General features: G+C 38.1%; 1 long non-coding RNA gene across 1 annotated transcript; it reads right to left on the bottom strand.

Moving 5' to 3' along the window:
- Positions 1-1,968: 1,968 nt before the first annotated feature.
- On the bottom strand, positions 1,969-3,770 carry LOC145232504 (uncharacterized). Its single transcript, XR_013860898.1, has 2 exons — positions 2,449-3,770; positions 1,969-2,069 (listed from the first exon to the last, which is right to left on the bottom strand). It is a non-coding gene; the product is annotated as an uncharacterized LOC145232504 (long non-coding RNA).
- Positions 3,771-11,908: the final 8,138 nt, after the last annotated feature.

The raw sequence follows: 11,908 nt of genomic DNA, 5'->3' as shown, positions 1-11,908 counted from the left end.
TTAATAAGATCACACATTTTCCACACACAAATTTCACATGTAAACAACCAAACTGTCAAAAACAAGTGAGCTCAGTCACGCTGGGGACCATTGCCCAAACCCAAGAAAACAAGCATCCTAACCGAAACACGACGTCGTTCTACGCCAGTGGTTCTTAACCTTTTTGGTGTGGTTTCCCACTAAAGTCAATCATCAAGTTCAAATTTCCCCCCTGTTATTTTTATGCTGATATTTTGTGTCCTACATTAACAATTAAGATGAACATAAATTCATAACTGGGATCAGCCCTGAAGCTTCGGTATAGCGCCTTCAATGGGCCTGGCGTACTGTGATCTACATTAACAAAACAGTATTCTTCGATTGAAATAATTTTGAAGCAATTTGGTCGGGACGTTACAGGTACACTGCAATCTAATTAAGTTTGAATTGTGCTTTCGTGAGGAAGTAAATTTGTGTGAAATATTGGAGAGTCTCATGTGCTTGCATTAGTCATTTACTCCATCACAATCAACAGAGGAAAGGCATTTATTCGTGAACAACAACACAGTCATTGATACTTTTAGTAATGTCTGTGACGTAACAATCAAATTTCTGATTTTCTGCGTCTTGTAGAACTAGGTGATATTAATCTTACATGTTGTTGTGGAAAAAAATTGGATTAAATTAACTTTTAATGGTTAATTCAAGGCCGGATTCGACCCGCTGGCCCGAGTTTGGTGACCCCCGACTCACATAATTTCCCTCTGAAAACATTAAATTTCCCACTGGTGGGAAATTTCCCAGCGGTTAAGAACCAGTGGAGTACACATGGAACAACAAACCCAACTTCAAATTACCCACTTGAAATCCTCAAATTCCCCACTAGTGGGTAATTACCCACCGGTTAAGAACCACTGTTCTACGCCATATATTTGTCTGCATGGTGCATACCACTTTGAGCATCGAGCTCCATCTGTTCACAAGTCTACAAACAGACATTTCGAGCCACGAGCTCCAACTGTTCACAAGTCTACAAACAAACATTTCGAGCCACGAGCTCCTACTATTTACAAGCCTACAAAATTATGAGCCAGCACGAGCGAACGATATTTTCTCTCAAGTGGGTACCAACGTGCAACAATTGGCACCAACTAAATTATTTGCAATCGTCATATCCATGACCAGTTTTGCAGTGCTATTAAGCACCTGTTTACCGGGCACGTCATCACACACGTGACGGCACAGAAACAGATGAATTCAGACGTCAAACAACAACAAGATCAACAGGAAGCACTTCGCCAACAATCAGCAAAATGAGCTTTTCACACGGCGTGAACATTTTAGCCAGCTCTTCACTCGTAAATAGTTTAACGCCTACAGCAACCTTGTTCACATATGCTCTTTCACTTACCTTCATACATCGTTCTGTTAAGATTAGCTTCCAAAATTGTAGGGAAGAGTCAATATATATCTTATTAAATGTCATTAACTTGTGTTTCGCCAGTTTATACGTACAGACAATATTTTCCTCCGTCCGACCTTGTCTTGACGACGTTTATTGTTTTCCTTACGATATTTATCCAAAGAGCTGAAGAGTCAAACCCTTATTGACAAGATATATAATTGTTACGTTCATTTTTCGTCTTTAATTGTGCATATTTTTCCCAACGTATAAATCCCCACGTAACAGCACCTACCGCCATCTATTGACCAATCTCTCTTGTCGCGTGTCGCTAACGACCATTAATATTGATAAAATGTGTTTTTCATTCAAACACATTGTGCATCCTTTTTGGGGGGGAGCTTTTGTAGCGGTTACAACACTATTGTGCAATGTTTATGAAAACGATTGCATGTTATTTCGCAATAACGTTTCACACCACGAAATGGAAATGTTTACCCTCATTTCTGCATAGACTAATGTTTATATTTCCGTTTCTATGGTAGTCATAAGTTATTTTCAGCCATTTTTCGGGTTCCAGAAAGATCTAACAGTAAACATAGTGTTTATTCCCTTATGACACATATTTCCGTCGGTATTTGCAATGTTTCCGCAGTTGTGATTCGTATTAGAACGCGTCGTTTCCACCCTGTGAAAAAGCATATGGTGTTCACCAAAAGGCGCTATGGCACTATAAATTACATGGCTACCTTAAAATAAATAATATAAGTAATATGAGAAAAAGAATTCGTACACCGGCTTATGTTTCGCATTGTTATATAAGCGTGGACTTTGATGTTTGCGGGGGGCTATTTTCGGCCTTCTTTTCGTCGTTCCATTTGAGGCTATTGGTGGCTTCTATTTCCACCGGGAAAGCTTCTATTTTTGGCTTCTATTTTTATCCCATGTGGAAGTGTAGCTGATTTGGACGTTCGCCTTTAATGTTATTCAAGAATACAAAGAAAGAAGAGACATATGTGTGGCTGTTAATCAGTCAGCTGTTATTGAGATGCAAAGATCAGACTCACCAAACAATTTGCAATGAACATCATAGTTTACATTGTAGCCGCCTTTAACAAGTCGTCATCGAGGCAGGCGTGGCTACACGCGTTTTCTAAAACCACACGCCCTAGCACTTACGCAATCGTAAAAACGTGTTTTGTAGCCGCCTTCGTTGTGCAGTAATTATTTCTATTGTTTCGGAGCGACACTACCTTTGCCCCGAGTTACAATGCCACGTTGTTGCTTACTAAATATTCGGGTTTGCTAACCCAAGAACAGGGTAGATATAGTCTCTCACCTGCTCATTCACTTTAGACCAGGGGTGGGGAACCTACTACCGCGGGCCACATGAATTGCACAACATTTTCAGGCGGGCCAATTTTATTTTCAAATTCCGTGTAAAAATACCCGCTTTTTCTTTGCTGCTACATGTTTGCAACAAACAAGGCATGTGATCACTTATTTCGACTAAAAAATAATTTGTCCATTCTTTCTGGAAACCCTCAGCTCTATTACCGATTCCAAAAATATATTTTCAACAACAATAATATAAGGATCGCACGCTACTAGCTCTAAAATCAATTTAAAACTAACACCACATGGCAAATGATTTGTTACGGCAGTGGTTCTCAAACTTTTTTTTGTTGCGACGCCTCTGGAACAGTTTTCTGGACTTGCGACGCACCAGCAAATAAAAGGTATTGAGGAAACTTCAATAAATCAATAAACAGTTAATTTTAATCTATTAAACCACTTAGAGAACAATTTTAGCCTGTTTTTCGACAAAGTTATAAAACTGCACTCAACACTTTAGTGCGACCAGCAATTGTAAATTGTTTCAATTATCGCGCACAATTGCATTGTCTTGTCTGCTGCAAGGTCTCAACAGCATCAATAACGAATTACAGTGAAAGTAATGTTTTAACTTACGAACAATATAAACTGATGCACAAAAATGTACTGCTGCAACTCATGCACAATAATCACTCAAAACTTTAGCTAACAATTATACGTTATAACTACCTCAAGCCTTTGCTAGAAAAGTCGCCTTTGTTACATTGTTATGAAGACTCCGTTCACATAATCAAGTTTAATGCCCGCCAAGCGTCGCCCCAGACACGCGCCTATCACGTACTTGCTGCTTGTACTGTTTGGTCTCGACGTACATTAACGGACAAAACTTTTGAGGTAAATTTACGCCAATCCGCACTCTACGCAAAAACCGCACTGAAACCTTTATGAGATTTTTATGAGATAAACTGAGTTCAGTCACGAAACGGAAATATTCTGCGACGCCCTTGGAAAATTGAAACGACGCACACTTTGAGAACCACTGTGTTACGGCAAGGAGAGGCAATCGAGTGACTGTTACGTCACAAATATAGAAAGTGGTTGAATGTGTAGCAATTTTTATGGAAGTTTGACGCCATAATGTGGAATGGAAGATGTTGGAAACAATTACCAATAATGTATAATTCATATCAAGGATATATTTGTACATAAACACTTTATTGTTTGTTTCTTTATGTGATGCTATGTTGTAGACTTTTAAATTTGTGACGAGGGCCACATTGAAAAGGCAGGCGGGCCGCAGGTTCCCCACCCCTGCTTTAGACTAACGAAGTTATCGCCAACGTTATACGTTTGTTATCGTTTATATATTTTGTTTAATAAACCTTGTTTAACGTTCTAGTTGTTATTAGTCAGGAGTCCTTAGAGTTCTTATTTTTGGAGTCAGATCGCGCATTTCCTTCTTTAACCTAACGTTGCACCGCATAAATCGGCCAATAATCTTATCTTTTGCAACACATTCGAGGTCTTGAATAGCTTGCTCCAAAGCTTTTTGGAATGTTACATCATAAGACATATTTTTTATGTCAACCAACAAATCGTTGAATTTCCGAATGGTTTGCTGTCTTGGAGTGTCTTCATTCGCAACAGTGGGTGAATTCACAGTTGTGTTTCAACACAATGAATCGGTTGAAATGATATTACTTGTAACAACAGCTTCTTCTTTCGGTTTTGATGCACTTATAGCGTTCACAACATTTGGATCCAACACCATGTGAACAGAATTGTGGTACCATTCAGGTAAGCTGGACCAATCAACATCATCATACTTGTTAAACACAGCAAACATGTGCTTGCATGGCAAGAAGTGGCGAGTAAAATGTGCACATGTGCATTTGGGAAATTCATCCCTTGATCCCAATTGTACAACGTACATTTGGTCAGTAGAATAATACGAGAGTTTTCATTTCTTGCAATTGTGCTTGATTGCAAATTTGCAGACTCCCCAATTCTTTGAATACAATGTTTTACCAATTTTCTTGGTCTGTTTTGTAAAAAGACAGGAACAGAATTGTTGTAACTTCTGTAGTTGCTTGAAGATTTCAAGTTTTCTTGCTCATACCTAGATTACATGTCTTTTTCATACACCAACAGTCAACTATAATTCAATAAAAATGCATGAGACAACATGCCTGTCATAAATACCTACATTGCGTCTTTCATTTGACAACCTTCCTTACCACTTTTATACACAGTTTAAACCTAAAAACAAGCTTAAATGGAAAAACAGTTTCAATGGCATGTATTTCAGCATCACATTTGTCTGTCATGAAAAAAGTTGGTTTCCAGCCGGGCGTCCATTTTTTCAAAATTGAGAGAGCTTTTTCAATATCAATTTGCCTCTCATTTTGTGTGATAAAACTAGCTACAACCTGGTAGTTCATGTTTATTTTACACACAAAAAAAAACAAGGGCAGAGCATATTTTGAAGTCTTATATGTAGCATCTACTAGGCAAATGTCTTGCCCGTAACGAAGAAAAAGTTTTCGCTGCCAATGAAGTTGATGGACAAACAACATAGTTTGCTCTGATGCAATTACGGGAGGTGTTTTTTCATCCGTAAGGTCTGATTTAGACTTAGATGTGTTTTCTGATTTAGTGGTGTTTACCACATTAGGAATATATGGCCTAAAAAAATGTTGTCCTTTGTATCACCAGACTTGACTCGCTCATCAACCAAACATTGAACATTTGTTTGATCCTTTTTAGCCAGTTTACGTTTGAAAAATGCCCTGTAGAAGTGGCTCTCGACATTCTTTCTTGTCGGAAAAAATCTTCTGTTTGTGTTTGATGGTAGAGCTCAAGTATTACAAATAATTGATCACCACTGCTTGGGAAAGAAACACTGCAGGCACATTCCTTTGACACAGACTCCCTTGAAGCTTCGTCTTTCAAAGCCTTGTGAATAAGCACAGCTGACTTATTCCTGGGGTTTCGAGATCAACAGCAAATATCAAACTATTTTTTATTGGAATGGTAAAGCATTACCATGAAAAAAATACTCATTTGAAATTGGGGAAGCCTTAGTATTTCTTGTATTAGTATTTTTGCTTTGCAGTTACACTTTTTTGAACACATCTTTTTTTGCCAGGATTTAGATGGTCAAGCAACTGTACACAACAACAAAATACTATATTTGTCTTCGAGTCAATGTAATGAGTAACACACAAGCATACCTGTTTGGGAATGCATGGTTAACGTTTTTCATTTTTTTCTTATTTTGATCTTTTGCATGTTGGCATTTCAGCCACACACTTTTTACAATAGCATATGGGATTAAATCTTTGTCCCATCGTATACCGCTTTTCCAGATATCTTTGTCAACATAACATGATCAGCAATAAATATACATGTACACACATAAATAAGCGACAGTCGTTTTTTCACAAAATAGTTTCACATACCATAAGACTTTTTTTGGTATACAATAAATTTGGTTAAAGTGGTAATTTCAAACTCCTTAACTGCCCTTTCGGCTTGTTTAAACCTAGAAAACCACTGAAATGTATTAAAATAGTAGTTTATTAAATCACATAAAAAGTATAGGCGGACTGTAACTTTGAACGTGTGTGGGATGTGGTTTTGAGCCCGGATGAGACCCAAATGATGTAGTCGATATAACGTTTAAACACCTCAGCCCGCTTTAAGGTAGCCGCGATGGACTTAATGACAAAATGCATTGCGATATTGGCAATAGAGACTGCGTGGTTGTCACCTGTAATGCATTGCCATATTGGACAACAACCGCATCGAGAGTGTACATTATGAAATCGACCAGGCACTTGTGATCGTTGTTGTCAAAATCAGATTGTCGCTGTAATGCATCGGTAATTGGACGCTGGATATGATCTTTGCCGACGTTTGGGTACAATGCAACCACATCGGCTGCTACAACATACAATTCTGATGAATTTTTCGAACCAGATTGTGCATTACGTTTTTGCCATTTTATCAATTGTTGGCTGTCTTGGCAGAACTCGTTTACTTTGTACGAGCAGTATCTTTGGCTGATGGGCTTCAGGATGTGTTTCAGCAATGTAGTGTAACGTGAACAAAAAGTGTTCCCTGTGGATTGTAGCAGACGAATAGGTATCTGCACGTGCGTAACTGTTCGGATGTTAGTTTGTGTTTTAAACAGAGGGTACACGTAGGCGGGCTGGGTGTTGCTAAAGTATTTAGCAGACGGTCCCGGCACTTTACGCAAACAGCCAGAGTATTCCTTGCAATCAACTGTGTGGAAAAGCAATGTTTCTGATGTAATTTTATGGTTGTGGAGGGAAACCACAAAAGCGTCGCACGTGGTCTTGCATAGACGATAGAACAATTGCTCTGTGGCAGTCCCTGGATTGCAGCAACTTTGATATCTATGTGGCCACTTGCAGGATTTGCAAAAACAGATACGTGGGCCAAACTAAAAACAAATTTTCTACACAGTGTGGAACACCTTTAAAACCAGCGGTGACAATGACAATGCCTCACTGGGCCATCACTTCGCCATCCACCACCACCACGATATATTTTTGAAGCGACCAGATATTGCGGAATGTTTTACGGTCACCTTTGTGGAGCAACCCAATGTTGATCGTTTGAATTACTGCGAAGCCAAACTCAAACTTACTGGCGCAACACTTAATGTTCAAAAGATGTTGCTGCCCAAGATTCGCTAATTTTCGTGGTTGTGTTTCACACTTGTGGAAAGTACATGTACTGGAAGAAATCCAAACTGCTGAACAGAATAGGGAAAATATTTCATATGCTGTGAGAAGAAAAATTACACAGATTGTGTTTAATGCAGTTTGAAGCTGTTTTATTTTAGGGGTAATTTTATTATTTCGTATCCGGTACCCAATGTCCACACAGTACAAGTGTATATGTGTGGAGTTAGTGAAAAAGTTCCCAATTTTGGCAGACAAGAACATCGAAGACCTCATAGTTAGTTTGTGGTTATATGTACTTGTATATATATGTACATTTTTTGCACCATGAATATGCAGGGTACATGGAGAGAAAGTTTGAAGCAACGCTTTAGGGATGAAAGGAGGCCATTAGTGAACAACGAAACTGTTAGGGCAATGAAACGAAAATATGGCTTTCAAAAGTTAGAAAAGAAAAAAAGATCAGGATCAGGATATGGTGCATGCAAAGCGCCCCTTGGTCCCAAGCAGCCAAGTTAGTCTTCTTATATGCTTGTTTCGGTCTATCTGGTGTAACAGTTTTTCTTTCTGTTTAAGGAATTTGAAGAAATCAGGGACCCCACCATGGCAATAAATGAAATTCGAAAAGAATCGAACAAAAAAACTACAAACCTAAAGCTAATTAGAGATTTAATAAAAAAGACGTACTGGCATAGAAGAAAAGAAGTACAGAATGGAAACGTCACAATTTTGGAATTGATAGATCTTTATCCAGCAATAAAGTTTTAATTCAGTTGTATGTGTTGATCATTATGTATGGTTTATCTTTAGTATTACAAACAATTTATTGTCTTAAGCTTTTGGATGAAGCTCAGCAAATTTCACAAACATAACTTTGCCCCAAAAGGCACTTCTGTTTTTAAGATGTGAAATCAGCAAATTGAAAACTACCCAAACAGAAAGTTGAAGCAGTATGACATAGAAAAATGTTTGTGAGTTGTATGTGAGACCTAGTGCTTGTTTTGTGTTTAAGTTTGTAGCAAGAACAGTTATGTTTCAGAGAAAAGGCCTTCAGAACATGCAATTTATTTTCTTTTTTTTTGTAAATGCAGAGCAAATTTTTGCACTTCTTCCCTAGGTGTTTATAACAGGGGTGGGGAACCTGCGGCCCGCTTCCCTTTTTAATGTGGCCCGCGTCACAATTTTGTTAAAGTATACAAAATAGGATCTAAAGAATAAACTTTTGACCTACAGATATTTCCTTGAATGACTTCGACATTGTCGGTGATTTATATTCAATATCTTCACTTTCAACATTATGACGTCAAACTTTCATAAAAAATGCCACACATTCAACCACTTGCTATTATTGTGACGTAACAGCCACTCGATTGTCTGTCCTTGCAGTAACAATTCATTTGCCTTGTGGCGTTAGTTTTAAATTGATTTTAGAGCCATTCGCTTACTGTACAAATCGTTGGATCCTTATATTGTTACTTAAAATTGAATCTTGGAAAAAAAAAAAGATCGGTGGTGAAGCTAATGTGTTCCAGAAAGAATGGACAAACTTCTTTTTTATAGCAATGAGTAATAAATCTGTATGCCTTGTTTGTTGTGACAGCAAATAAAAATAAAATCAGGAGCGTTGAAATATAAAGCCACTTGAGTGCTCTGGATATTTGATAGGGAATTTAAAAAAATGGCCCACCCCAAATGTTGTGCAATTCATGCGGCCCGCAGTATTCAGTAGGTTCCCCACCACTGGTTTAAAGAGTCCAGCACCTCATACCTTCAGTTTGAAGAGGTGTATGTATGCATCTTGTATTGGCACAAATTAATTGCAGAAAACATGACCATTATCATGTCAAAATGGATCTTGGGCATTCATGTCTCTTGCTGTCTTACATAAAACCTTGAAATTATGCCTTTAATGCACATGTTTATTGGTTTACTCCACATCAGAAAATGCAGCTTTAATGATGGTAAAATTATGTTGCACGTTGCTAACTTTTGTATCATGTGTTTTTTTATAGTTTGGATGATGTTAGTAGTTTGTCTACTACCCCATACCCTTGCATTGTCATAAAAGGCTCAGAGGTTACTGTGTATATCCAACAACAAATGTTATGCAAGGCAGAAACAATAGAAAAGGCTGCAAAACTCTTAATTTCATCCTACTGGATTTTTGATGTATGCATTCCACCAAACATAAAGAAGACAATGTAGTTTCTGTGCTACATATTTGGTCTACCAGTGTAAGTAGACATTATATCTGTACAGAGAATTATTAACCAATTGTAACAGGATTAAAAGTTTGGGAGTAAAAATTGCCAATTAGTGTCGGTTATGTTTACCTTTTTGCGTTGTTCATGACAACCATTGCTTACTTCATTACATGAAACATAAAAGTAGCATAATAAATAGTCTTTATGCAAACAAGTTGTGTTGCTTTACTTGTGCATAACTTTTGCCAGGCAAGTTCAACCTATATGGTATATAAGTGTTTGTAAAGGTGACTAAGTGGACAAGGCAAGGGTAGTTTCCAATAAACCATAGGTTACTGTAGCACTTTCTAAGTAGGTGGTGATAAGTCAAGATATAGGTGGAAGTGTGGTCATTTCCATCTCACCTTTGGTAGGGTGGAAATTACAACCATTGTGGGTTTCAGGGGACCACCTTTATGTGTGGTGGTTTATATACATTTTGGTATGCAGTGTGGCGTCATAATGTGGAATGGGGAGATTACCAATTACGTCGGAGTCATTTCAACGAAATATTTATACATTACCATTTTTTTTATGCTATGTTGTATACTGTTCTTTAACGAAACTGTGACGGGGGGGGCGCATTAAAAAGGCAAATGGGCCGCAGATTCCCCACCCATGTTCTAAACCATACGTCAGTAGTGCTCTTCAGCCTTTTAGCGGCATGGAACCCTCATGGTGTTTTGTCAAACTTTGCGGAACCCCCATAAAATAATTTCAACAAATGTAATAAGCTACATCAAGGAAAAAACATGCATTTTTACATAAGTTGACATCAGTTGAACGATTCTTTGAAATACATTGCCATGTTACTTGTAATCGTCGTTTCTACATTTATCTCGCAGTTGTGTCAGAGTGTATTAAGGCTGTGTTTATTACGTCACAATTGATCAATGGTGCAACCAAGGTTCACTAAATTGTACAGGCGAGCACTGCTCTTCGCAACAATGATGTTGTTATGATTCATATTTGTAAAACAAACCGCAGCCAGCCCCTGAGCAACCCTTAAAGATCATTGAACCCCTGTGAGGTTAGTACGGAACCCTAGGGTTTCGCGGAACCCCAGTTGAAGAGAAGTAATGGAAATAAAGGTTTCAACTCATGTAAATTTGTTTGTGAAATGTCCAGTTTGTATTATATTATAGACTTTTCCGACTGCATTGCATGCTTCATTTTATCAATGGCCTCACCTGTGTGTCTGTAATTTTCATTCAGTAATAACATTTGTGAACTGGATTCTCATACATCAGATTCCCAATAAGTACTGACCTGTAACTTATCCATAAAAATCTATTCAGGGAAATTATAAGCTAAATATAGCTACAAACAATTTATGGATCAACTATAGAAAAAAGGACTGTAGATCTACAAGTTAACTCAGATGCTTTAAATTATTTAGATTTTTTTATCTGGCACAAAAAATGTTAGAAGTGATCCATGCCTTTTAGTTGCATTGAAACCTTAAATTTATTGCAAATGAACAAAACACATCTATAGGCACTTATTAATACAAGAGTATACCCTAAAATGTTCTACCAGCGGGTTTTTAGAAACAATTTACCCTTTCCAACTGTGGCGCCTAATTTAATGGTTGCCAAAAGCCCTCGAACATTGCACTAACGGCTAGTCACGAAAATCCCTAGTTTGGACGCGTTCGAGCACTGCTGTCTTTATTTAAAAACACTAAATAAAACTCTACAATATTGGCAAAGTCACTGCGCTGCGGGGAAGAACTCCTCGCAACAACACGCGGTCCGCAAAAGGACTGGAAAACACACGAAAAAGGGATCGCGTCGAAACTGGTAAAAGAAACAAGGAAATTAACAAGTCACATGGTCGAAACCCACTGGTCAATTATAGCCCTAGCGGCTTACTTGAGAAGGTTGCACCTGGGATTGCAGCCGGAATGCTGCAAAAGGCAACGACAGGGGAGGAGTTAAAACATGTGCAGTGAACACAATTAAAAGGTAAACGTGAACGTAACAAAGAGATGTGAAGCGGAATTAAAGTGAAATACATGAAAAACACATCGTGAAATTAAGGTAACTAACTACGTTTTAGGAAAATAAGCATATACACAGAAAACAACTCTTGATAAACATACTTAGTGAACTAAAGACAAATACAAGACACAGGTGGTGGCTAACGTGAAACAAGGTGATAACATAACGACGCAAAAATTTCGGTAACAGTGCCGTTCGCCAACTTTGGAACACGTTTTGGCCACTTCAAGGTGT

The sequence above is a fragment of the Phallusia mammillata genome, chromosome 6 (genome assembly GCF_965637545.1).
Source record: "Phallusia mammillata chromosome 6, kaPhaMamm4.hap1.1, whole genome shotgun sequence".
NCBI classification, from domain to species: Eukaryota; Metazoa; Chordata; class Ascidiacea; order Phlebobranchia; family Ascidiidae; genus Phallusia; species Phallusia mammillata.
This window is presented reverse-complemented; position numbering and strand designations above follow the sequence as displayed.